Below are 27333 nucleotides of genomic sequence, written 5' to 3' on the forward strand. Positions count from 1 at the left end.
ATTCTGTTTCCTCAACATCAACCAATTCAAAGTTTTTGTATTCCCTTATATCTACAGAAAAGTATAATGATTAGATTTATCACCAACTAAGCACTTACTTGCACTATGCACATGACATTGATCTTTACAAACATGATCTCAGTGAATCTTTGATTTAACTACCATCAAGAATCAGCCTTTCAAAGGCAAAGAAACATCACATAATCCTGTTAGAGATGGTAGAACTAGAGCAGAGACCTAAATTCCTCCCCCTTCCTGAAGCTTAATGCACAGAGATTATAACTCTGGTTCATCCACCTTACTCTGTTCAAATTGTTTTCTCTGGCTCCATCGTTATCAGGAAGACAGAGGAAAAGTGGCTTAGCTATGTTCTATAGGGTAAGCACTTATCTTGGATTTTCTAGAACTGTTTTGCTAATTGAAATAGTTTGTCAGTAAAGTTTGGTGACACATGCCTTTAATCTCAGGGACTTGGGAGGCAGAAGCTGGAGGATTTCTAGTTTGCAAAAGCAGTAGCAAGTCCCTGTCTCACAAGTACAAACAAAAAAAGGCCTAGGGGGTGGCTTAAGCAATAGAATGCTTGACTGAAAAGCATGAGGCCCTAGGTTCAAGCTCCAGCACAGCAAAAAAAAAAAAAAAAAAAAAAGTGTCTTCAAAGGCATCAATGTCCTACAAATTCTAATGTTTCCTCAAATGGATAAATATTGTAATACAACACATAGTTGTCCGCCAGATCATGTATTAAACCATATATCCCTGTCGTTTAGAAAATACAGTCTAGGTACCCATTGTAGTTTTGTTTTTCTTTTGGGTCCAGTTGTGGGGCCTGAACTCTGGGGCCTGGGCGCTGTCCCTCAGCTCTTCAGCTCAAGGCTAGCGCTCTACCACTTGAGCCACAGCGCCACTTCTGGCTTTTTTCTTTTTGCTTATGTGGTGCTGAGGAATCGAACCCATGGCCTCAGACATGCAAGGCAAGCGCTCTACCACTGAGCCAACTTCCCAGCCCCTAGGTACCCATTGTAAGCCCCTTGGGAAAGTCATGAGAATTTGATATCTATTGCATATATTAAAGTCCACTCTGCCCAAATAAGTTGTTAATGTAGCACAGAGTAAGTGTCGATTGGACCATAATCCTGTTTGATCAGTAGGGCACGTCAAACTAAATGGCAACTCCTAATGTGTATTTAGAACTTATTCTCTGCCATCAGACATTCCAGCACATAGCATCCAGGATGTGTGTTCAGAGCTTGGTGATTGTCATTCTAGATGCTTCCAAATAGCATAGCTGGGGTCTGGAGCTGCTAAGATCTGCTCCCCTATCTCAGGTTCTTATGCAGGGTCCACAGCATCAAATTCCAGTGTGTCTTTATGTAACTTTACTGGACTCCGAAGCTGGAGCAGACTAGGGTATCACCTTCCAGGCTGACCCTCTGGGGCTACTACACACCTGGTCAGGACATGGCAATTTCAGCTCACACTGTTATTTTTTTTGTCAGTCCTGGGGCTTGAACTTGGGCCTGGGCACTGTCCCTTGAGCTTCTTTTACTCCAGGCTAGAGCTCTACCACTTAGGCCACAGTGCCACTTCAGGCTTTTTCTGTGTATGTGGTATGGAGGATTCAAACCCAGGGCTTTATGCATGCTAGGCACTCTACCATTGAGCCACATTCCCAGGCCAGTTCACACCATTTTGTTTTCTGACATCCAGTGATAAGTTCTTCCATCATTCACAATCATACATTCCCTGCCCATATCCAGACAGTACAGAATTCCAACCCACCAGCAATGTTACAAAATTCTAAACAGAGACAATAAAGGATAAATTACTTATCTTTAATACCAAATAAAAACAAGTTTCATACATTGATGCTGGGTTCAAAAATAATACAGATATTTTTTTTTTCTCATTTTCTCCCCTTTTAATGTTCTTCATTTATTGTCTCAGGATAGATGTTAGGTAGCAATAAGTTAGGGAAGTGGGTCATTTGGGGTAACCAAAAATGTAGGGAAGCTCAAGGGTGAACATAGGACAGCCTCTATCTTAAGTCCTAAATCTCCTTTAGGAGTCTGATATGTGACCTCTAAGGGCTGGGGCCTGGTGGGAGAGCGTGGCGGGAATCTGGCTCCTGGATACCCTAACAGGGATGGTGGGGGCCTCGTGGGTTCGGTCCCGGGACTGAGGAGACAGCGCCTGAGCAGAGGAAACACCCTTGGCCTCTGAATCCTTCCAGGGCTTCCTGGAGACCTGTTGCACGGGGGGCTCACACGAGCCATGGCGGAGGCCAACTCCTGCAAAGCGGTCTCCAGCCCAACATCTGGTTACGAACTGGGCCATGCGTTCCTTAATGGTCTTTGAGATGGAAGGGAGGAGAGGGCAGTTGATGGTAGCGATCGATGATCAGTGAGGATGGCGGGTGGGTACGGGATCAGATTTCGGATCCCCGCCCCCCCAGTGTTCCTGGCAACTAGGTCAACTGGAGCGAATGTCTGGCTCGGGTGCGCTTCGCGTGATCACTGTCCCGGGAGCACTCCACGGAGGAGGAAGAGGAGCCGAAGGGCACTGGAGGGGGCTGGGGAGCCCAGCTTCCTGGGACGGCTCTCTGTGCGGGAATAATCTCGTCTGCCATCCGGTGTTCCATGTGAACATTCGTAGTCAGCTATCATCCACTTACCTCTCCGAGCCCCCCAGCCCCCACAAATGGCAATAGATAGAAAGAGCTGCATAGGAAGGCCTTTTTGGTAATGTGCACCCAATACAGAGGCTTTTTTTGAAAAAAAGATTGTAATTTTTTAGAGTTTAAATATACACTACTACTGCGGGATGGAGCCATCCTGCTCCTAATTTTTCCTAGCCTGGAAAAACAAATATATGTGTTTATGTACATCACATAAATCGATGGAAATATTGATAGTGGCTCTACTCATCACAGTCCCCAAACCAGATACAACACAATAATCCTCATTTAGGCACTGGCATAATCCTAATATATGCATTAAAAGAATTTTACTCTGTAATAAAAGTAACTGATCTTCGATACACACCACAGTGATGAATTACAAATATAATATGCTAAGTGAAGTAAGTTACACTGTAAAAGTCATTTATAATAGGATTCTTGGAAAAGGCAAGAGCTACAGGAATAGAAAACAGGAGGGTGGTTGCTAGGAGCTGGCAATGAGAAGAGGGTTACGAGTAAGCAACTGTAAGAGGGAATTTTCTTTTTTTTAATTTTTTTTATTGTGAAAATACTGTACAGAGGGGTTACAATTACTTGGGCAAGATAATGAGTACATTTCTTATCAAGCATTGTAGCCTCCTCCTTTGTTTCCCCTTCCCATCCCTTCCCGTCCTCCCCCAGCACCCCCCCAGCCCTCCCCCCTCCCCCCTCCCACCAAAGTTGTAAAGTTCTGGACATAACAACTTGTACATTTCATTGTTGCAAGGGTCCACCTGTATCTCTATTTAAACGACTTGTTTTTCCCCTTCCCCTCCACAAATTATACCAACATCAAATACAGTGCATGGGTTATACTGTGGGGGAGGGTCATACAAAGCAACAAAGAAATAATCTTATAAATGCGTTAGAAACAAAAAAAAAACTTTGGTGGGGAGGGGAAGGATTGGGTGGGGCGGGTGGGGAGGCTGGGAAGGAATGGGAAGGGTAAACAAAGGAGAAGGCTACAATGCTTGATAGGAAATGTACTCATTATCTTGCCCATGTAATTGTAACCCCTCTGTACGATATGTTCACAAAAAAAAAAAAAAAAGCTGTGGTTCACCTAAGAGGGAATTTTCTAGGTCATTGAATCATTCTTATCTTGATTACAGTGGTACCTTCTGTATGTGTTTGTCAAAACTCACACAAACCAGAGCCAGTGGCTCATTTGAAATCCTAACTACTTAGGAAGCTGAGATCTGAGGATGGCAGTACCAAGACAGTCTGGGCAAGAAAAGTCTGTGACATTCTTTTTTTTTTTTTTGTCGATCGTGGGGCTTGAACTCTGGGCCTGGACGCTGTCCCTCAGCTCTTCAGCTCAAGGCGAGTGCTCTACCACTTGAGCTACAGCGCCACTTCCGGTTTTCTGGTGGTTTATTGGAGATAGGAGTCTCATGGTCTTTCCTGCCCGGGCTGGCTTTGAACCACGATCCTCAGCTCTCAGCCTCCTGAGTAGCTAGGATTACAGGCGTGAGCCACCAGCGCCCGGCTAGTCTGTGACATTCTTATCTCCAATTAACCACCCAAATGCCAGAAGTGGAGGTGTGGCTCAAGTGGTGGAAAGCCAGCTTTGCATCAAAAATCTAAGAGCCTAGGCCCTAAGTTCAAGACTCCTCTGTCAACAAAAACCACTCATACAATTGTATACTAAAAACAAAAAAGCTGGGTGAGGGGTGACAGTGTCTCACGCCTGTAATCCTACCTACTTAGGAGGCTTAGCTATGAGGAACAGGGTTCAAAGCCAGCCCAGTCAGGGAAGTCCGTGAGACTTTTTTATCTCCAATTAGCTATCAGAAAACCAGAAGTGGCGCTGTGGCTCAAGAGGCAGAGCACTGGCCTTGAGCTGAAATGCTCAGGGACAGTGCCCAGGCCCAGAGTTCTAGCTCCATAACTGACAAAAACAACAACCAAACAACAAACAACAACAACTGACTTTATGAGTTTTAAAAATATTTTTTGGAAGATATTGGGATTTGAACTGAGAGCTTAACACATGTTTAGCTGGCACTCTGCCACTTGAGAAATGATGCGAGCCCTGCTTTTGGATAGTTGTGTTGGAGATGAAGTCTCGCGTACTTTTCTACTTGGGCTGGCTCGAATGGCAATCCTCTGGACCTCAACCGCCTCAGCAGCTAGGATTACAGGTGTGAGCTGTTTCTGTTGACTCACTCTGGCTTTAAAAGTAAGTAATAGTTGTTCTTAGTAAGAACAAGCATCCTTTTTCTTAGCTCCCGCAAGAAAATTTGGATCCAGTTTGGATCCAGATGACCAGCAGAACACTGCTGCTTTTGCTGTTTTCATGCAAAAGTGATTGAAGATATCATCACTACAGCATCTCGCTTTGGGGGGCCTTTTGGTGCTGTGGGTCTCTGCTCACAGTGGCCTTTCAGAAGAGGAGCTTCCTGATTTTCTCCAGTTAAACTCTCCTATGGTGTGTTTTTGATCGGCCCTGTTTATTGCCTGTATTTTCTGGAGGTGGAAGCTCTGTGAAAACAGAAACCATTTTTTATTGTTGTAGTTCGCTTATATATTCCCAGCATGCACACTGGGCCTTGTCAGAGCAAGAACTTAATGCTGAACCAGGGACACTAAAGGCCTGGCCTAGGGTGAAATCCAGTCAGCAGCCTTGTACGTTTACCCAGGGTTGTGATTATCTTTAAAACCAGCAATTATTGGCTAACCCCTATGGCAGAGGCACACTCTTTTATTTACTATTCTATCACCTAAACTTGAGCTGTGGAAAGCAGAAAATCCACAAGTACATTTAGACTTCTTGCAGTGAGTAGCACAGTGAGTAGCACAGGGTGTAGCTGTAACCAAATCAAGTCCATTGTACCCAGAACATGCTGGTGAGTTATGTGTTCTGATACCTTTGCCCCATGGGATAGCATAAACAAAAGCATATGTAAGAATATGTAAGAATTGGTTTTGATCAATACATTATGCAACAGTTCACAGTGAGTAAATTATTAGTTAATAAGTTAAATCTTTCCCTAATGAAAATGTGATTTATAAGATTATTTCCTATGCAAACCACAGTCCAAGACTCAAATATTGATTTCCTCTCTAGTAATTACAGGCCAGATGTTTAAATTGTGGGCTTATAGATTAACTCAGAATTTATCCATTTTCATCAAAAATTATGTTTATAGGAGCCACATACTGAATCTTCCTTCCATAGGATCCTCTTAGCCACAAGTGACATTAATTTGTTGTAATGGAATTGTTATGCTTGCTCTTTCCTCTGTTGGGAACGCTCTACCCCTTCCCCAAATCTCCATGACTTACTCCTTCACCTCCTTCAAGACTAGGCTCAATGATCACCCAATTTAAAATCACAGCATCACCTTTCCCACTTGGTACTCTGAATTCTTTCCTGATCAACTTTTTTTTTTTTGTCAGTTGTGGGGCCTGAACTCTGGCCTGGGCGCTGTCCCTCAACTCTTCAGCTCAAGGCTAGCACTCTACCACTTGAGCCACATCACCACTTCTGGTTTTTTCTGCTTATGTGGTGCTGAGGAATCGAACCCAGGGGCTCATGCATGCAAGGCAAGCGCTCTACCACTGAGTCACCTTCCCAGCCCCGGCCTCCTCCACCCCAATCTACTTTTGTCCATACCATTTATCTCCATCTGGCATACTGTACATGCAACTCACTTGTTTTGTTTATTGAATGTCTCTTCTTTGGTAGGCTCAAGGAGAGTAGAGACTTTTTTTGTTGGGGGGAGGTCCGGTCGTGGGCCTGAACTCTGGGCCTGGGCACTGTCCCTCAGCTCTTCAGCTCAAGGCTAGAGCTCTACCACTTGAGCCACAGTGCCACTTCCGGCTTTTTTTCTTTTTGCTTATGTGGTGCTGAGGAATCGAACCCAGGACCTCGTGCATGCAAGGCAAGCACTCTACCACTGAGCCACCTCCCCAGCCCCCTTTTTTTTCTTACTCTTTCATTTACTATCACAAGGGCCTAGAATGGTACCTGACATAGGGTAAATATGCATTGGATGGATACCAAGGAAATGTATAGGGTTAATTGGCAGTACACAAGTCTCTAGTCCCTTGTAGGTAATGTACACTTGCTTCTCAGGTTGGCTTTTGTTGGCATGCGGCAGCTCATAGCTCAGGAACTGCAGAGTCTAAAGGGAGAATAGGATAGAATAATAATTGTCCTGGGCCTCACAACTCACTAAACCCATAATATCAGGCAAGTCACTTAACTCTTGGACCTCAGTTGCTTCACTGTAAAGGAAACACTCTATAGGACTTTTTCTGATCAGACTGAATGATGGGTGAAATAAGCACACGTACCTACACACAACACACAATTCTGACTACATTTTTACTTATTTCTGGGCTCTGTTGCAGGATTCTGATAAATGAACCCTCACAAATAGGCTAATGTGCCTGTGTTTAAAGAATTAATGGAGATTTTAGGAATCTCCAGCCTTATTCTCAAACAACTATTTCAATAAACCACGAAAGTAAGAATTTCACCTGGAAGATAGAATGTTCCTTACTTGTGTGGAAGGCAATGTTCCTTTGGAAATGGACTAGACTTTGGAATGAGTCAGAGAAAACTGCAGGCCGTAAAGAATGATTGACTGCATTCTGCAATTCAGCAAATGTCCTGAGCACCTACTACAGACCTGGCACTGCATGAGCAGGTGACCAGCTACCTAATCTCATCTATATGCATATGCTTTCAGATTTGTTGTTCACATTTGCTGTCTCTGGATTGTCCTGACAGTTGTCACTGCTGTCCTCATACAACTAAAGATGCAGCGCATACATGTATTTACCAGCTTTTACATTTCTGTCTTTTGGGTCATGGCAAATTTTCTCTCCCTTTAGCAGCATCCTCTTTCTCCTGTGTTGGTACTAGATTGATGAATGATTTATACCAGGAGGAGTATGGTCTGGTGGTGGTCATGGGAATGCATTTTACATCATTATACACTGTCATGCTGCACATTGCTTCAAATCTCATAGAAACCATGCTGTGCTGGTTTCAGGTTTGGCTCATTGCATTCTTGGCCAGTTTAGTGCTTCTGGAGGAATACATTTGATATGGGGCTGGGATACCTATCTGTCTTTATTAATCTTCCACAGAATAATTAGGGCCAATGGCTTCTAAGACTTCCCCTGAGAAAATCATTCATTGTCTCTTCTCTAGATCTCCATGACTGATTATAAGAGATAGAAAAAACGTACTCGAGATAGGTCTCCCTATGTTACTTAGGCTGGTCTCTAATTCCTAGGTTCAAGTGATCTTCCTGCTTCAGTCCACTCTCCCACCCTGGTAATGGAGATTAGTGTCACTCAACATTATACCAGACTGTTTTCTATTTTTTTTAATGATGAACCTCATCCTCCCCCTAGGCATTCTTGCTTGTATTGCTCCCCCTTTTCTAAAAATGTAAAATAGTGAGAGAGAGAGAGACAGAGACAGAGACAGAGAGACAGAGAGAGACAGAGACAGAGACAGAGAGGGAGGGAGGGAGGAGGGAGGAAAGGAAGAGAGAGAGAGATACTTCAAAACCCAAGTTCATTCATTTAGCAAAAATGAATAGAGGTTTTCTTGTGTGCCTTCAGATAATATATTGTCCCCATAATCCTGGATTTTTAGAGAAGGAATCTGACAATAAAAGAAAAAACAAAGTTCAAGAATTTATTGTATATAGACAGAATTTTGAATGTTGCCAATATAAAGAAAGAAGCAAGCCAGGTACTGGTGGCTCATGCCTGTAATCCTAGCTACTCAGGAGGCTTAGATTTGAGGACTGAGGTTCAAGGCCATCCTTGGCAGGAAAGTCCATGAGATTCTTACCCCCAACTAACCAGCAAAAAGCCAGAAGTGGAGCTGTAGCTCAAGTGGTAGACTGCTAGTCTTGAGCACAAAAGCTCAACGACAGCACTCAGACTCTGAATTCCAGCCCTAGGGCTTACACACACACACACACACACACACACACACACACACACACACACAAACACACACACAAACACACACACACACACACACACACACGTTTGAGGTATGGGAAATACTTACCCTGATTGGATCATTGCATACTGTCTACATAACATTGTATGTCATGAGTATGTACAATTGCTATGTGCCATGAAAAAATTAAATGTCTTCATAAAGAAAGTAAACAAATAAATTCACATTATGGTAAGTGCTGAGAAAGTGAAAGGCATGGAACCATTAAAGAAAAACAAGAGGAGTTAACTTAAACTTGGGGCTTAGAGTAGAGGGAAAGCCTGAGGAACCAATAAAGGAGAGTTAGCTAGGCCAAGGTAAATGGGTGCTGGGCTTCCGAAGGAAACTTAGTTTGCCATGAAGTTCCTGGGATGATGAGGCCTATGAGGCTGATTGACACTCAAGGATCTGGGGCAGAATGGGAAAACATGGCTGAAAGAACACAGTGGGACAGGCACGAGGCAAGCTCTGAGATGCCACAGCACTCACTTCCTCCATAGGTGCAGGGCCTTGAATTCAGGGTCCTATGTTTGCTCAGCTTGCTTTCTGGGCTGTGCTTTATCACTTCAATCATACATTCTGCCCTGCTTTTTTTTTTTTTTTTTTTTTTTTTGGCGGTCATAGGGCTTGAACTCTGGGCCTGGGTTCTGTCCCTCAGCTCTTCAGCTCAAGGCTAGCACTATACCACTTGAGTCACAGTGCCACTTCCAGTTTTCTGAGTGTTTTATTTGGAGTTGAGTCTCATGGACTTTCCTGACTGGGCTGGATTTGAACCATGGTTCTAAGAGCTCAGCCTCCTGAGTAGTAGGATTATAGGGGTAAGCCACTGGCTCTTCCCTGCGTTTTGATGGGTATTTTGGAGATAGAATTTTTTGCACTTTTCTGCCTGAGAGGCTTCAAACCATGATCTTCTCAGTCTCTGGAGTAGCTAGGATTAGAGGCATGATCCACCAGTACCCACCTAAGAGGGATCCTTAATGTATAAAACTGAAACATCAGTTCAATTTCAATCAAAACCCATTTAAACCAATTGAGAGCAAAAATCACACCACTGGCTCCATGGAGCCTGTGACCTACCTGCCCTAATGCTCTTTTTTTTTTTTTTGGTAGGTTGTGGGGCTTGAACTCTGGGCCTAGGCGCTGTCCCTGCGCCGCTCTTCAGCTCAAGGCGAGCACTCTACCACTTGAGCCACAGCGCCACTTCTGCTCTAATGCTCTTAAATGCCATCTAAATCTCTCCCTTTCTGTTCCCTCAGGTTCTTCTTACAAATAACTTTTTCTTATCCATTCCCCTACCCACAACCCCCGCCTAGCTCTATCTTCTCTGGGACTCAAACTCATGTTGGGAGTATATGTAGAAGCCAGTGTATCCCACTGAAGTCCAAACTTCTGGATTTCAGAGTCACCTCAGTTAGTCCAGAGCCAACTGGTGAGAAAGAAGAGATGCTCCTAAATCTTCACAGAGGAGGGGATGGTAGAAATGTAGGAATTAGTGCATAACAGATCCATCATGACCCGCTCCTAGCTTAGTTTGGCAAGTGTGCACACTTCCTCCCTGCACTAATCTCTGGAAAATGTTCCTCAGGGTGTCTCACACCCCTTGGACTGTTTAGGCTTCTACATATCAAGAGGAAAAGATGGGTATTTAGCAACCAAATTTCAGTAGGGTTTTTAAGCCAATTGACACATGACCTTGACAGCAGGGCAGGAAGAATAGCCCAGGACACAATAAACACTAAGACAGCCACGTCCCAGAAAAGCCTATGTGATTAGCACATTGTTATGTTTATGCTGAACTCAGTCTCTCCTCACAGGGTGAGTAGGGGCTGTTCATCCATAACTGGTGGGCAAAATAATTTTTTCTGAAGTAGTCTACTTGGTGTTGAGCCCTCGTCCTGATTTATGAAGAAGAACAGCAACCGTTTATTGCCTGTTTATCATGAGTCAGAGCTTGGGCTGACCACTTACTTGATCCCTTTTAACCATCTCCTAAATCCCCACTAGTTGAGTCAGGGCCTTCTAGTATCCCTATTTTATAGATGAGGAAAGATGAGGCAAGGAACAAGGTATGAAAATTGAGCAGTTTATAGCCTTAAAGGTGGTAGAGATGGGACTCAAACTCCAGATTTGTGTTCTGCTCTTGTCAGTGGATAAAGGAGGAAAGGTGAGAGGGTTTTCTCAACTTCCCAGTCTCCATGTAAAAACACAGGTCCTTGAGATCCATGCAGGAAAAGCATGCCATCAAGGTGTCTGACAAACAGGTAGATTTTTTAAAGGTTTTATTTTGGTATAACAGGATAAAGGAGAAAAAAAAAGAGGGAGGGGAGAGAAACATTTCCTGCTCCTTAAGCGAGAGTAAGGACTTGCAGAGGTTCCTCTCAGTAGGCTTTGCATTTTTCTTTTGTCAGTCTTGGGGCTTGAACTCTGGGCCTAGAACACTGTCCCTAAGCTTCTTTTGCTCAAGGCTGGTATCCTACCACTTGAGCCACAGCGACACTTCTGAGGCTTTATATTTTCTGAAGGAAAATGAGGATACACATGGTCAGGTCCTCTGGCAACTTGTAATTCCTTAGACTATGGTTCTGAAGGTGGGTAACACAAGGGCTGTTTACTTTCCTCAAACATAGATGAGATCTATGCTCACCTAAAGCACAAGATGTGGCTTTAGGACTAAACTTAGTACCTAGGCATGCCTTCCAGCCTCTGTCTTTTTACCTGCCCTCAAACTTAACAGCTTTTAAATAAAAAGTGTTGTTGGGTTTTTTTGTTTTGTTATGTTTTGTTTTTTTCAGAGAAGGCAAGGCAGATCGCATTTCTATGTCTCCCACATTGTAACTTAGTATCTAAAAGGAGATGTGATGGGCTGGGAAGGTGGCTCAGTGGTAGAGTGTTTGCCTTGCATGCATGAGGCCCTGGGTTCGCTTCCTCAGCACCACATAAGCAGAAAAAGCCAGAAGTGGTGCTGTGGCTCAAGTGGTAGAGCGCTAGCCTTGAGCTGAAGAGCTGAGGGACAGTGCCCAGACTCAGAGTTCAGGCCCCATGACCGACAAAGAAATAAAAAAATAAAATAAAATAAATAAAAGTAGGCGTGGTCAGAGGGGATTTTTCATATTTTATTTCCTAGTTTTAAAGTGTGAGTCTGGCCCTTTTAATTTTTTAATTTTAATTTCTTTTGCCAGCCCTGGGTTTGAACTCAGGGCCTAGTTGCTCTCCCTGAGCTTTCGTGTTCAAGTGCTCTATCACTTTGAACCGTAGCTTCATCTCTGGCTTTTTGGTAGTTAATTGGAGGTAAGAGTCTCATGGGCTTTCTTGTCCAAGCTGGCTTTGAACTGAAATCCCTAGATCTCAGCCGCCTGAGCAGCTAGGATTTAGCTCCTACCTAAAGATTTGCTGACGTCTCACTGAGATAATTTTTAATGATCTTATTTGCCTGTCTCCTCATATAGCTATCCTACCTTCCTTCCTCTCTAGACTACTTAGTGTTGTCTACATTTGCCAGCCCCAGAGGGAATGTGTTAGTTACTATGGTTGGTTAAAGTCCCCTAAGTAGCGCAGTATAAAATAAACATGAAACCTCAGGGGAAGGAAGGGATCTGGAGGGGGACCAAAGAGGAGGAACAGGATCTTCAAGCTGGATAGGAGTAAAATCACCAGGCCAAGTTCTCCATATTTATTCATGGATGTGTCTGCTTAGGATTATAGCTACCCTATTTTTTACTTTTGGATTGAAAGAATTGTGCTAGACATGGAAAGGGTAGATTTTTTTTTCTCAGTCATCCAGGTGGTCTTGCAGCTAGTAAGTTGTAAAAAGTGTGTGTGTGCATGCATGCATATGTATAGATGTGCTCTTTATATGTATATATCCAGTAGTTAGGAAAGGAACTAAAACACTTGCTTTGCTCTTTTTAAAAAAAAATCTTTAAGTACTTGTACAAAGGAATGTTTTTGCTCTTTCATACCATGTTCTGTGCTCAATTTGTATACAAAAAGGGTAAACAGTACAGTAATTCCCATTTTGGAGTCTCAACCAGTATGGACTTTCATTTCTACACTCTTAGATCTTTGGTATGGCTTTAATCAGCATGCTGTGCACATGCCAAGTTTACCCTTCAAAGTGGGGAGCTATGGAGTCTGTTGCAAAGTTAACTATGAACTTATTAGGCCTTGTATAACTACTCTGAAAATTGCTTTGAGAAAAAAAAACCCAACCAATTATAATAAATCCCTATGTGGAACTCCATCTGTTTGGTCCAGAGCCAAGTGAATTGGCTGGGCCCAGTAGAGTTAAAGATCAGCCACTGTTCTATCCATCACCTCTCCCCCTCCCCCTCCCCACCTGGACATCTGAGGGGCTGAGGGAAGGGAAGTCACCGCTTAATGTGCACCTTCTGTAAGCTAGGCATTGTGCTAGGAACATTTTGCAAATATTTTGCAAGTTAATTGTTACAATTTTATAGCTAATAGCTAACAACATTATTAAGCACAATGTTCTAAGTGCTTTGCAAGTATTGACTCATTTATGAGCACAACCATTTGATAAAGGGCATTCTATTTTTTTTCCCTGACTTTAAAACATTAGGAAACCAGGTCAGAGGGAGGTTAAGTAATTTGTCCAAGGTCAGATAGCTCTTACCTGGCAAAATCAGGATTTAAACATAGTTCCAGAAACATGGGTGTCCACTTCTGTCTGTGCTACCTAAAGATAAAGGATATGAAGGTAATCAGCCTAAGATCTCAAAAGAATTGGAGCCTAGATTTAATATCAATGTATTTGCTTCTGGATATATCTTCTAGCTGCTTGTGTGATTGCTGGAACCAATTCATTCTACCTTTAGGAACAAATGCAGATAAACTTACTTTATCCTTTCTCCTTGATTTCTCCTTCATTTCCCCCACCCCCACCACTTCCCTTCTTTTCCTCCTGTCTTATATTCTGTTCTTTCTTTCCTCATTTCGCCCTCCCTTGCTCAAGCCTCAAGTCTGCCAGTAACACTTAGAATGCAATGAGGTCTCAAGAGGTTAATGAGTTATGATGTTCATTAATTTAAACAGGCTCATATAGCTTCACGGTAATTGCCAATCTGTGCATAACTGAAAAATGCTTATCTCAAGGAATGGTGATGAATATGGCCCAACTGTTAGACAAAGGGACATTTCCATTTTCATTATGATCAACCAATTCATCAAATTATTAAGTGCTCACTGGATTAATTATTTTATGATGTATTAAGGGTTTGGTTATTGACGTGGTTGTTCTGGCTAACCAGATTGCAGTGTTATCCTTAGGTGGGAGTCTAGGCAGGCAATATAGACTGTCTGGGGCGGGGAAGGTGGCTCAGTGGTAGAGTGCTTGCCTAGCATGCACATAAAACAAAGCCGGAAGAGGTGCTGTGGCTCAAGTTGTAGAGTGCTAGCTTTAAGCAAAAGCAACTCAGAGACAGCACCCAGGCCCTGAATTTAAGCCCCAGGACTGGCAAAAAAAATTCTATCTATATCTATCTCTGATTTAGAGATAGATATAGATAGATAGATAGATAGATAGATAGATAGATAGATAGATAGACTACCAGATTCCCAGAAGAAACCCAAAAGTCTTTCAAATAAGGGAATTTACCCAAACTGTCAATACTTAGAAGGCTGCAGAAAACTCTTTCACAATGATAATCCTTTTGGTACATTATACCAGCTGTACACCTTGTTCTCCAGTTCTGGTGCTGTCCAGGGCTCTAACCTTTGTCCTGTATAATCTGCTTCCTCATTTCCTTTCATGCCTTTTGAGTCTCATCTCTTGCTGACATTTTCCAGATCTGTCTTAGAACACACTCTCAATAGATATTTCTAAGTATCTTCTGAAGTCTCTACTTGGCTATTCCTTAGCCTTAATCAGAACTAGATGCTTTGAGCCTCTCCCCTAACAATTCTATACATGGGTTATTTCTCAGTCTGACAAGCTTACATCCTCGATTCATTCTTGAGCCCTTCCTCTCCTACACTCTGTGCTCTATAAATCTGAAGTCCCTGAAGTATGTACCAAGGAGATGCTGTCCAATTAGTGCCATTCCACTGTCCCTACTGCTACTGCCTCAGTTTATCACCTCTGACCATTGTCATAGTCTTATAGCAAGTATTTGGGTAGAGTATGCGTTTGCTTCCTTCTTTGTTTTCCCTTTTAGTTGTTAAGCTACAAAGGGGCAAAGATTCAGCTGTATTTATTCTTAGATATAAACTCTCAGAACTGAGCTGGTCTCACTTAACTTCAGTTCACTATTCATGTTAAGTTCACAAGCCATAAGTTTCCTATGACTTACAAAATAAGGGTTGAACCCATTACCACAACATGCAAATTCTTTCACAGTCTAGTGACAATTTGATTTTCTACTTCCTTATTTCCCATCATTCTTCTCCATCCTTATCTTCAGTTGACCCCAGATGGTCTGCTCCCATGAATACTCTATGTGTCCCCCAGGCCCTCATACACACTGCTGGTCCCGCAGGAATGATCTTCCTTATACACTGACCCCATTGCTGCCAGGAAGATTGCTTATGTTTTAAAAGCCAGCTCGGTGTCTCTTGCTCTGAGATTCCTTCTCAGACCCCTTCCAGGCAGCACTTTCCTCTGCAGCCACCTTGATGCTTGCCTCCATTTACAATGTTTTGTAAGCTGTACTTTCAGCACTGTCTACATTAATTTTCTGCAGCTGCTATAATAAGTTACTATAAACTAGGTGGCTTAAAACAACAGAAATTTATTCTTCCATCCACTGTTCTGGAGGCTACAAATAGGCAAGCAATAGCACTGGGTTAAACCAAGGTGTCAATTGGACCATAATCTGTCTAGAAACACCGAAATTCAGGATCCTGTCTTTACCAGTTTATGGGGGCTGCTGACATTCCTTAGTTTATGATCCCATCATTCTGATCTCTGCCTCTATCATTACATGACCCTCTCCAAGGTATGTGCGTGTGTGTTCCCGCTAACAAAGATTCATGTGATAACATTTAGGTGCATCTGGTTAATCCAGTATAACCTCTCTTCTCTAGATTCTTAATCACATCTGCCAAGAACCTTTTTCCAAATGAGGGTAACATTTATAGGTTCCAGGAGAATTCATATCTGATATTTTGGTGTCAATCAGATAGTCACTACACTTTCTGGATTTTTTTTTTTTTTGGTCAGTTGTGGGGCTTGAACTAGGCCTGGGCACCGTCCCTGAGCTCTTCAGCTCAAGGCTAGTGCCACAGTGCCACTTCTGGTTTCCTGGTAGTTAATTGGAGATAAGAGTCTCACAGACTTTCCTGCTGGACTGGCTTTGAACCATGATCCTCAGATCTCAGCCTCCTGAGTAGCTAGGATGACAGGTATGAGCCACTGGTGCCCAGCTGTTACATTTCCGATTGGGACTCCCTTAAGTGCAGAAGTTGTTACTCATTTAAAAAAATTAAAATTGTTATTATAAAGGTGATAAACAGAAGTCTTACAATGATATAAGTCAGGTCATTTTTTTATTCCCAATATTTAGCACCATTCAACTAATGTTTAATGAATTATTGGAGAATAAACAAACTCAACTCTTGTCTTGCAGGTATTGACAAGGCAACAAGAATTATTCATTATTGTTCATTACTTGCTCAACAAGCATTTGCTTTTTTTTTTTTTTTTTTTTGTCGGTCATGGGGCTTGAACTCTGGGCCTGGGCGCTGTCCCTCAGCTCTTCAGCTCAAGGCTAGCACTCTACCACTTGAGCCACAGCCATCACTTCCGGTTTTCTGGTGTTTTATTGGAGGTAAGAGTCTCATAGACTTTTCCTACCCGGGCTGGCTTTGAACAATGATCCTCAGATCTCAACCTCCTGAGTAGCTAGAATTACAGGCATGAGCCATTGGCTCATTTGCTTTTTATATGACTAGACACAGGCATAGTGAAAACACAAAACAATCATAGTATTGTAAAGGGGCATGAATAAATAGTGATTAGACCTTAAGAGATAGGAAAGAAAGGTGCAAGGATGAGTGAAGAGATGTGAAATGCCACTGCCAGCCCAGAGCTGGAGGATGAGTAACAGCTAAGAGCAGGAAGTGATTATTCCAGGCAGAGGGAACTTAGTAAAGCCTGGTGAGTTTAAGAAGCATCAAGAAGTCCAAAAGGCTGGTATGTAACTATCTGAAGGGGTCTGGGGGCCGGGGGAGGTACAGCAGAGGCAGAACCTACAGCCTTGAGATATTAACAATTTTGAATTTATAGTTGAAACAAGAGGAAATAAAAGTCAGTGTATGACATGACCAGATTTTTAATTTAAAAAAAATGCTTCTAGGGCTGGGGATGTGGCTTAGTGGGGAGTGCTTGCCTAGAATGCATGCAGCCCTGGGTTCGATTCCTTAGTACCACATAAATAGAAAAAGCCAGAAATGGTGCTATGGCTCACGTGGTAGTGTTAGCCTTGAGCAAAAGAAGCTCAAGGTTATACCATGGGGAAGGGACATTCAAAGCAACAAAGAAATCATCTTATAAATATGTAAGAAACAATCACATCCTTATCTTAGGGTTCATTTCGCCCAACATCAACTTATCTGACTGTTTCTGCTTGTCTCAGACATATACTAGTTATTGCAAATAAGGGAAACCATGGGACCTATGTTTTTTTGGGCCTGGCTTACTTCACTTAATATAATTTTTTCCAAATCTTTCCATTTCCTAACAAATGGGGCAATGTCATTCTTTCTGATGGAGGCATAGAATTGATGTTGGTATAATTTGTGGAGGGGAAGGAAAAAAACAAATTGTTTAAATAGGTGGACCCTATTAATACAGGTGGGCCCATTGCAACAATGAGATGTACAAGACCTTATGTCAAAAAATGAACTTCACAACTTTGGCAGGGTGGGGGATGGTGGGGAGCAGGGAGGATGGTGGGGGATGGGGGGAAATGGGAAAGGATGGGAAGGGGAAACAAAGGCAGAAGCATCAATGCTTGATAAGAAATGTACTCATAAAAAAAAGAAATGTACTCATTATCTTGCCCATGTCATTGTAATTGTAAACCCTCTGTACGGTATTTTCACACACACACACACACACACACACACACACACACACACACACACACACACACACGTGAAAAAAAAAAAAAAAAGCAGCTCAGGGACAGTGCCCAGGCCCTGAATTCAAGCCCCAGGACTGACCAAAACAAAATGCTTCTGGCAGCTCCTTTGAGGACTGTTAAGAGTCAACAGGGGTATCAGGGACCAGTGGCTCCCACCTGTTATGCCAGCTACTCAGGAGGCTGCGATCTGAGGATCATGGTTTGAAGCCAGACAGGGCAAGAAAGTCTGTGAGATTTTTATCTTCAATTAAATCATAGAAAAAGCCAGAAGTGGTACGGTGCAAAATAATAAATAAATAAAAATCAACACTAGAAGAAAGAGTAGCTCCATCTGGAAAACACTCAGAGTCCAGATGAGAATTGATGGAGGCATGGACTAAACTGGTAACCTTTGATAAAGGTGAACAGTGAACAGATTTGAGCTATATGTGGAGAGTATAATGGATAGAAATCTTATGCTAATCAGAAATATTTTATTTTAAAGGTCTGGTTTTAGTACAGAAAGTACAAAAGCCAATGGAGATATATGTATACACATATGAGTACTTGACTTTAGACAAGATATTAAAACCTTTCAATTGTCTTTTTAATGCTGAGACAGCTAGATGATAGCAGACAAGTGTATGGAAGTTAGACCCTTACTTTGCACCATATACAAAACATACATTTAGATCTTTGATCTATTTTGAGTAAGAGCTAAAATTTTAAACTATTAGAAGAAAACAGTGTTAAATCCTCATGACTTTGGATTTTTCAGTGGATACCTAGATATGGAATCAAAGGTACAAGCAACAAAGGGGAAAAAAAAGGTTGGAATTCATGAAAGTTAAAAAACTTGCTTATCAGCTGGGCGCTGGTGGCTCACGCCTGTAATCCTAGCTACTCAGGAGGCTGAGATCTGAGGATCTAGGTTCAAAGCCAGCCCGGGCAGGAGAGACCGTGAGACTCCTGTCTCCAATAAACCACCAGAAAACCGGAAGTGGCACTGTAGCTCAAGTGGTAGAGCGCTGGCCTTGAGCTGAAGAGCTGAGGGACAGCGCCCAGGCCCAGAGTTCAAGTCCCACGACCGACAAATCAAAAAAACAAAAATAACTTGCTCATCAAAACTTACCATTAAGCCGGGTGCTGGTGGCTCACGCCTGTAATCCTAGCGACTCAGGAGACTGAGATCTGAGGATTGCAGTTCAAAGCAAGCCTGGGCAGGAAAGTCCAGTCCATGAAACTTTTATTTCCAATAAACCACCAGAAAACTGGAAGTGGCTCTGGGCTCAAACGGCAGAGCACTTGCCTTGAGCTGAAGAGCTGAGAGACAGTGCCCAGGCCCAGAGTTCCAGCCCCACAACTAAAAAATACCATTAAGAAGTAAAAGGCAATGTCCAGAATGACAGAAAATATATATCTTGTAAGGGCTTAGTCTCATCATTGGTTTAGAGGAATGTAAATCAAAGCCTAATCTGAAAAATTACTTCCTACACAGTAGGATAGTTGTATAATTTTTAATGGAAAACAAGTGTTGATAAAGATATCAGAAAATTAGAAGTCTTATGCATTGCAGTTCACTGAATAAAACAGTTTATCAATTTCTGAAACAAATTAAGCACAGAATTACATATAGCTCAGTAATTCCAGGCATACATGTAAACAAATTCAAACAAATATTGGATCACAAGTATTCATAACAGCCCTACTCACAGTGCTCAAAAAATGGGAACAATGCAAATGTCCTACAACTGATGAATAAACAAATTATGGTACTATAATTATTTAGATGTAGAAAACAAATAAAATCCTGATACCTGCTGTACCATGGATGAACCTTGTAAATTTTATGCTGAGTGAATTTGGAGTCACAGATTGTACAATTTCAGTTAAAAGAAATATCCAAGGTATGTAAATTAATAGAGATAGAAATCAGATTGATGGCTTTCAGGGGGCTCAGGCAAGGAGAAATGGACAGTAACTGCTTAATGGGTATAGAATCTCCTTTGAGTGTGATCAAATAAAAATCTTTTAGAATCAGTGATGGTTACCGAACACTATGAATATACTAAAGGTCATTTAATTATATTTAAAATGATTAATTTTATGTTATGTGAGTTTCACCTAAAAGTTTAAAAAAGTCAATTGAGTAGACATGTGGGTAGTCAAAGATTTAATTATGCCAGTGCCATGGTTCTCATTTTATAGAGAAAATATAAATGAGATCTTGTGGGCATTTGAGATAAGGGGTGGGGCCCAAGGAAGAACTAGAAAAGACTTTTGTGATTTTTTGGGGGGAGGGGGTCCCAGATTTTTATCCTTAGAAACAATGAGATCATAAAATAGCATAGGAAAACCAGGCACCAGTGGCTCCTGCCTACAATCCTAGCTACCTGTACTCAGAAGCCTGAGATCTGAGGATCATGGTTCAAAGCCAGCCCAAGCAGAAAAGACTGTGAGATTCTGATTTCCAGTTAACTAGCAAAAAGCCAGAAGTCAAGGTGTGGCTTAGTGAGAAGAGTGCCAGTCTAGAGCAGGAAAAAAAGCCGAGAGTTCAAGCCCCACTGTTGGCACAAAAGAAAACAACAGAATCATGCCTTGAAGCATTTTTTCCTGTGACTTTGATAGAGGAGAGGTCTACATAACACAGAGAAGGTCTGTTTCTTCTTCTGCATAATCAATCATGAGAAAAGCAAGAATTAGCTCCTCAGGGTGAGGTCCATGTCCCAATCTTTCCTCTCTAGGCCAAATCCCTTAAGATGAGGAAGAGGAGACAAGGTGAAGGAGGGGAGTGTGGTGGGGGAGTTGGAGCAGTATCAGCTCTGCTTTCTATTGAGCACCTTGAGAAGGAAGTCACCCTAGGTACAGTCTTGTGAAGGCAGCCATTGAAGAGAATTCCTATAGTAGCACATTTATGCAGGAGGAGAGCCACATTTTAGTTCCCCTGAGGGCTTTTAGTTTCACTGTGGAAAATTTGGCACGAAGTCTAGCTGGGGAATTTGCCAATGCTTTCATGTCTAAGGTGTCCTCAGTCACCATACCCACCAAGCAGGGCAGGGGTATTAGGGAAGAGAAGATTGAACCAAGGTGAGAAAGAAAAAGGCTCTCCTTCCTCAGCTGCGGACAATGCCTGCAAAACACCTGGGAACTGGATGTGGCTGGGCACTTCCTCCTCCTCCACGGCCTTCACAACACTCCCCTCCCCGGCCAGTCCTCCAGTACTTAGTGCCGTCTGGAGTCTAGAGGAGAGGGACCAGAAATCTGACAGTCCACCTACTCTCCAAAGAACTGTCATATTTAAGTCTGAAAAGACTATGTCAATTATAAACTTGCATTACATTATTTAGTTAGCTGGATCAGAATATAGCTTTGTCCCAGTAGTGTCATAGGGACTTAAAAGGACATCATATAAATGAGGCTGTTTTCTCAGTCAGAGTCTCAGTCAAAAGCTAAGCACAGTGTGAGTGAATCTGTCTGATACAAGAGCCCATGGCCAGTCTCCTAAGACTAGTGTAGACTAATGGTAACGTTTCAATCAAAATCTTAGGAATAACAGAAAAAAAATTCGGAACTTTAAACCCTGAAACAGTCCTCAAGTATATTTCTGAGTTGAAGTGATGGCAGAAAGTGCATCATGCTCTAAAATAAATAATAATATTGGGTGGTTGTAAGAATTGAGTGCTTCCATCAGAACTTGACAGTGGTATGTGCTGGCCAGTCTCATTGACCAAATGGAAAACATATGCGCCTCTTCCCATTAGGTAGAATCACATATTTTGACTGAGATTGAACCATCCCCAGCTGTACTGGGGGTGTGTAACCCTGATTGTTCCAGAGTGGACACAGATCCTACATTGGCTTAGCTGGTACTCCTGCTTCATGTTTGTTTGTGTGTATGTGTGTGTGGGTAGAGGGGGGTAATTAGGATTTGAACTCATGGCCTGGGCACTGTCCCTTGGCTTTTTTCATTCAGAGCTGACACCACTTGAGCTACAGTTCCATTTTTTTATTTTCTTGGTGGTTAATTGGAGATAAGAGTCTCATGGAAGCTGGAGGCTGGTGGTTCACGCCTGTAATCCTAGTTACTCAGGAGGCTGAGATCTGAGGATCATGGTTCAAAGCCAGCCCAGGCAGGAAAGTCCATGAGATTCTTAACTCCAATAAAACACCCAGAAAACACCAGAAAACTGGAAGTGGTGCTGTGTCTCAAGTGGTAGAGAGCTAGCCTTGAGCTGAAGAGCTGAGGGACAGTGCCCAGGCCCAGAGTTCAAGCCCTACCACCAACAGGGGGGCAGGGTGGGGCTGGGGGGGAAAGTCTCATAGGCTTTCCTGCCCAGGCTAGCTTTAAACTGTGATCCTCAGATCTCAGCCTGCTGAGGAGCTAGTAGACAGTAGACAGATGTGAGTTACCAGTGCTTGGCTCTACTTGATGTTTTGAGAGGAAATTGCTCTCTTTATGTAGTATGGCAAATAAAATTGCTGTGGCCAATATTTCACACATATGACTTAGGTTGAAATAGCCACTCTCAAATGATCTTGTCTGAGGATCATTTTATGCCCTTAAATATTATTATTATTATTATTATTATTTTGTCTGTCGTGGGGCTTGAACTCTGGGCCTGGGCGCTGTCCCTCAGCTCTTCAGCTCAAGGCGAGCGCTCTACCACTTGAGCTACAGTGCCACTTCCGGTTTTCTGGTGGTTTATTAGAGATAGGAGTCTCACGGTCTCTCCTGCCCGGGCTGGCTTTGAACCTAGATCCTCAGATCTCAGCCTCCTGAGTAGCTAGGATTACAAGCATGAGCCACCAGCGCCCGGCGCCCTTAAATATTATTGAAGGCAGCTGGGCACCTGTGGCTCATGCCTGTAATCTGAGCTATTCAGGAGACTGGAATCTGAGGATCATGATTCAAAGCCAGCTTGGGCAGGAAAGGTCATTAGACTCTTTATCTCCAATAAACTCAGAGCCAGTGCCCAGGCCCAGTTCAAGCTGCTAGCCTGACAAAAAACAATTATTTTGAAGGCTACAAAGAACCTTTACGTATGTGGTTCATGGTTATCCATGTGTGTTTATTGTACATTGCAAAATAAGTTAAAATTGTTACTTCATTTAAAATGACAATAAACCTCTAAAAGATTAGCAAAACAACATAGTTTTAAATTTTAAAAAACCTTGAATTTTCGAAAACAGAAAAATAAATGAGGGGCTGGGAAGGTGGCTCAGTGGTAGAGTGCTTGCCTTGCATGCATGAGGCCCTGGGTTCGATTCCTCAGTACCACATAAACAGAAAAAGCTGTGTGTCAAGGGTTAGAGTGTTAGCCTTGAGCAAAAGAAGCTCAGGGACAGCACCTAGTACCTGTATTCAAGCCCCAGGACCATCCAAAAAAAATGAAGAGAATAATATTGTTTTATATTTTTTCTAGATTAATAAATAGAAGAGAGCTAGGTTCTCATATCTAATGCATTCAATCTATTATCCACCAAGCATTTGCAAAAATCCTGTGTGCCTGGGAGAGAATCAGAGTGAAATGGATATATATCTAAATGTTTATACTTCAATCCTATTGTTACTATAACATAACACCCTATAACACGAGCTTAACAGCTTAAAACAATATAAGTTTATTTGTTTACACTTCTAGAGGTCAGAAGTCCAAAATCAGTCTTAACAAGCTAAAATCAGGGTCTCAGTAGGAGGATCCCTTCTGGAGGCTCAGAGGTATAGCTCATTTGCTTGCCTTTTTCAACACTGCAGATTGTCCACTTCCCTTGCTTTGTGACTCCTCCTCCACCTTCACAGTTAGTAATCTATCTCAGATTCTTTTCCCCATTTCTCTCTTTTAAGAATCTTGTGACTTTATTGCACCCACTCTGAAAATCCAAAGATATCTTTCCATCTCAAGACCTTTATTACACTGCATTTGCAAAGTCCCTTTCCCTACTTACTGTATCCACTAGTTCCAAATTTTAGGATATGAATCTCATGAGGGTAGAAGGACAATATTTAACCTGACAAATATTAGTAGTAGTAGCAGTATTTTGCCAGTGCTGGGGCTTGAACTCAGGGCCTGGGCATTGTCCTTGAGCTTTTTTTGCTCAAGTCTAGCACTCTAACCCTTGACACACAGCTTTTTCTGTTTATGTGGTACTGAGGAATCGAACCCAGGGCTTTATGCATTGTAGGCAAGCACTCTATCACTAAACCATATTCCCAGCCCCTGACATAATATTATATAAATAGTCTACTTTTGAGGCTTACTAAAAGAGTCACAGGAACCCTAGTGTCCTCATTTACTACTCTACAGAGACCCAAAAATAATAATGGTTTCTATAAAATGAGATATTCCCCCATATTATAGCTACGGCATAAGTAATTCAAGGCTATCATGGGAGACATACAACTTTAGGACCCCGAACTCTTTCTTCTCTCTACGTTAACATACAGAACTCAGATGATTTTCTCTTCAGCAGTATCACCATCCATCTGAATTATGGTTCAAACCTAGCCCAGACAAAAACAGGGAGATACAATCTCAATCAATAAGCCAGGTGTAGTGGCTCTTGATTATGATCTCAGCTAACTGGAAGTCAGTAGCTAAGATAATCACAGTCCAAGGCCAGCCCCAGACAACAATGCAAGACTTTCTCCAAAAATTAATTTAATTTTTTTTAAAAAGAAGAATCGTGGGCTGGGAAGGTGGCTCAGTGGTAGAGTGCTTGCCTTGCATGCCTGAGGCCCTGGGTTCGATTCCCCAGCACCACATATGCAAAAAGAAAAAAGCCGGAAGTGGCGCTGTAGCTCAAGTGGTAGAGCGCTAGCCTTGAGCTGAAGAGCTGAGGGACAGCGCCCAGGCCCAGAGTTCAGGCCCCACAACTGGACCCCAAAAAAAAAAAAAAAAAAAAAAGAAGAAGAATCGTATGTGAAGACCCGAGGGGGGAGAGAGAGAGAGAGAGAGAGAGAGACAGAGAGACAGAGAGAGAGACAGAGAGAGAGAGAGACAGAGACAGAGACAGAGACAGAGACAGAGAGAGAGAGAGAGAGTGTGTGTGTAAAATAAAACGAATCCTGTCATTTAAAAAAATCTTATTACCATGTTCAAATTCTACAATAGAAAGAAAATAATGGAAGCAGGACCTTGTCTCTGCTCTCTGCTCAAATCCTGTTGCCAGTCTAGTGGAATGGTCATGCCCAGCTCTGAGGGGAAAGGTACCTTGTAGTTGGTTAATCATGGACCCAGCTAAAATTTCAACTAGAATCAATGAGCAGTCTTTAGCTTTGTTCTCATGAGGAAAGTCTAAGATGGTGATGGAGACTAGAGGAGAGCAGAGCCAAGAAATTTTCAAAGAAATGCAAATCAAACCATCCTTGAAGCCCAGAGTTCAATTTTTTGGTTGCTTAAGACATCACTTTTTTTTATGTTAAAACCTATTGGACTTGGAGTTTCATTTATTCTCAACAAACATAGCTGCCTCAGTAGCCATGCTAACTATGAAGTATTTTCCCCATCATAAAGGAGAAACACAACACTTTAAACTCATATGTACTTACAGGAACCATGGGACAATTTTTTTTTTTTTGGTAGATCGTGGGGCTTGAACTCTGGGCTTGGGCGCTGTCCCTGTGCTTTTCAGCTCAAGGCAAGCACTCTACCACTTGAGCCACAGCACCACTTCCACTTTTCTGGTGGTTTATTGGAGATAAGAGTGTCATGGACTTTCCTGCCCGGGCTGGCTTTGAACCCTGATCCTCATATCTCAGCCTCCTCAGTAGTTAGGATTACAGGCGTGAGCCACCGGTGCCCGGTGGGACAGATTATTTGAAATAAGAACTACCCAGAACTTTCTGGAGAGAAATGGCTACTTGTTTAAATACTGACTCAAGTTTCCAGAGCTAAACATTCAACTATACCATCTTGACATTCCTTGAACACTATGAGTTAATGACCTTAACTTACAACTTATAAACAGCCTGTGAGATTGAAAATAGAAGGTAGCATCTAAGACTATCTTAGTGGCCTGAGCATGATGTCTTCATGGTTTAAGGACCCTGGCTCCTTTCATCTTGGCTTACATCTCTATGTGATTTTCTATATATTTGTGATCTGCAGTGTCTTTCATACCTCCTGAAGTCTCATCAATAGGAAAAAAGAAAGGAAAGCCATTCTCCAGACCAGAATTTTTGTTAAAGGAAATCATCTATCACTAACCTTATTTTAAAAATAGATAAAGATACTCTTGAAGTTCAGTTCATGTTCTCTGGAGTGAAAAGCACTCTCCTTATAGACAGAGAAAAACGGTGTCCAAGGAACTAGAATATGAAAAAGTGAATTTTTCTAAGTATATTTTTTGTCTTTTCTTTGTTGGTATTGAGAATTGAACCCCAGGATGTTGTACTGCCAGGCAAGTGCTTTGCCACTGAACTACATCACAGCCTGAGAAAGCGAATTAAACACACACACACACACACACACACACACACACACACACACACACACACACAGAGCAAGAAAGGATCAGGACAAAAAGTCACTGGCCACAAGGAAAGGGCTATCAAAGACTCCATTTAAGTCTCTATCACAATGTTATTTTGGGAAGTGAAAGGATGAGCCAAGAAGACTGAACCTGCTTGAAGATTTTTCTAGACTCTGAAAATGTGAAAGAAAAAAGTAGAAGATGAAATGTGGAGTTGATAATGAATTTGAGTTACATGTACAAGATGGGCACTTGTTAAGCCACCCACTATCTGTATGCAGGGGATCGGGAATTCACAGTAGCCTGTCCTTTGACGGCCTTTCCTTGCTGGGTTAGCCTAGATTAGAAAGGTGTCACAGAAAAATATTTTTCAATGTTGAAGAAAAGCCCTTGCTTCTTGTGTTGAAAGCAAAGCCATATAGCCCTTATTACAAGTACATACAAATCAGTGGATATGTTTCCCTAATTGAAAATAACATTGGTAACTTTCTATTTTGCCAAGATAATATGCGAAGAAAAAGAACAAGACTCCCACAAGTTTAGAAGTTAATACTTAGAAGGAGTTAAGATAAAAATGGTTTGTAACATAAAAAGAAAAGGCAAACAATATGTACAAATCACATATTGAATAAGGACAGGACAGTGGCAGGCACCTGCCTGTGACTTGTGTGGCAACTGTAAGACCCTGGGTTGGCCTTTCAGAGCTGTAGACAAAATTGTTAAGTCAATTATTACATAACTCATTTCATTTTCACTCCTGTTCAGACCGAATTGCTTGTGACTTATGTCTCCCTCTTGTTTCTAAAATTTTAATTATCCAGTAAAGACCATATTAAAGTTGGCAATACTCACCTATTGACTCAGTTTATAATGAATTTAAAAATATCCAATGATTATAAAAAGAAACACTGGGACAAGAGGTCCTTACACTTAGAGTGGCTGACATCACACAGAAAGGCCTCATAAACCAGACTCAAAGACACATGTGGTTTCTTTGTAGGAAGAATGCTGTCAGACTTGGTTATGTCCATAACCAAATGTCACACCCTGTACAGTTTTAAAATAACCAAGCTTCCCATTTAATCTAC

The 27333-nt window shown here is 42.1% G+C and overlaps 1 long non-coding RNA gene across 1 annotated transcript in view; it reads right to left on the reverse strand.

The window, feature by feature from the left end:
• Nucleotides 1-4587: 4587 nt before the first annotated feature.
• The window catches only part of LOC138809569 (uncharacterized), a 37900-nt gene continuing 15154 nt past the window's right edge, over nt 4588-27333 (reverse strand). Inside the window, exons 2-3 of the long non-coding RNA XR_011366893.1 lie at nt 13327-13389; nt 4588-6846 (exon numbers count right to left, since the gene is read on the reverse strand). This is a non-coding gene — a long non-coding RNA (uncharacterized lncRNA). The remainder of the gene's footprint in view (nt 6847-13326; nt 13390-27333) is intronic.

Source organism: Dipodomys merriami, unplaced genomic scaffold (genome assembly GCF_024711535.1).
Source record: "Dipodomys merriami isolate MVZ:Mamm:240054 unplaced genomic scaffold, mDipMer1.0.p SCAF_5, whole genome shotgun sequence".
In the NCBI taxonomy this organism is placed as follows: domain Eukaryota; kingdom Metazoa; phylum Chordata; class Mammalia; order Rodentia; family Heteromyidae; genus Dipodomys; species Dipodomys merriami.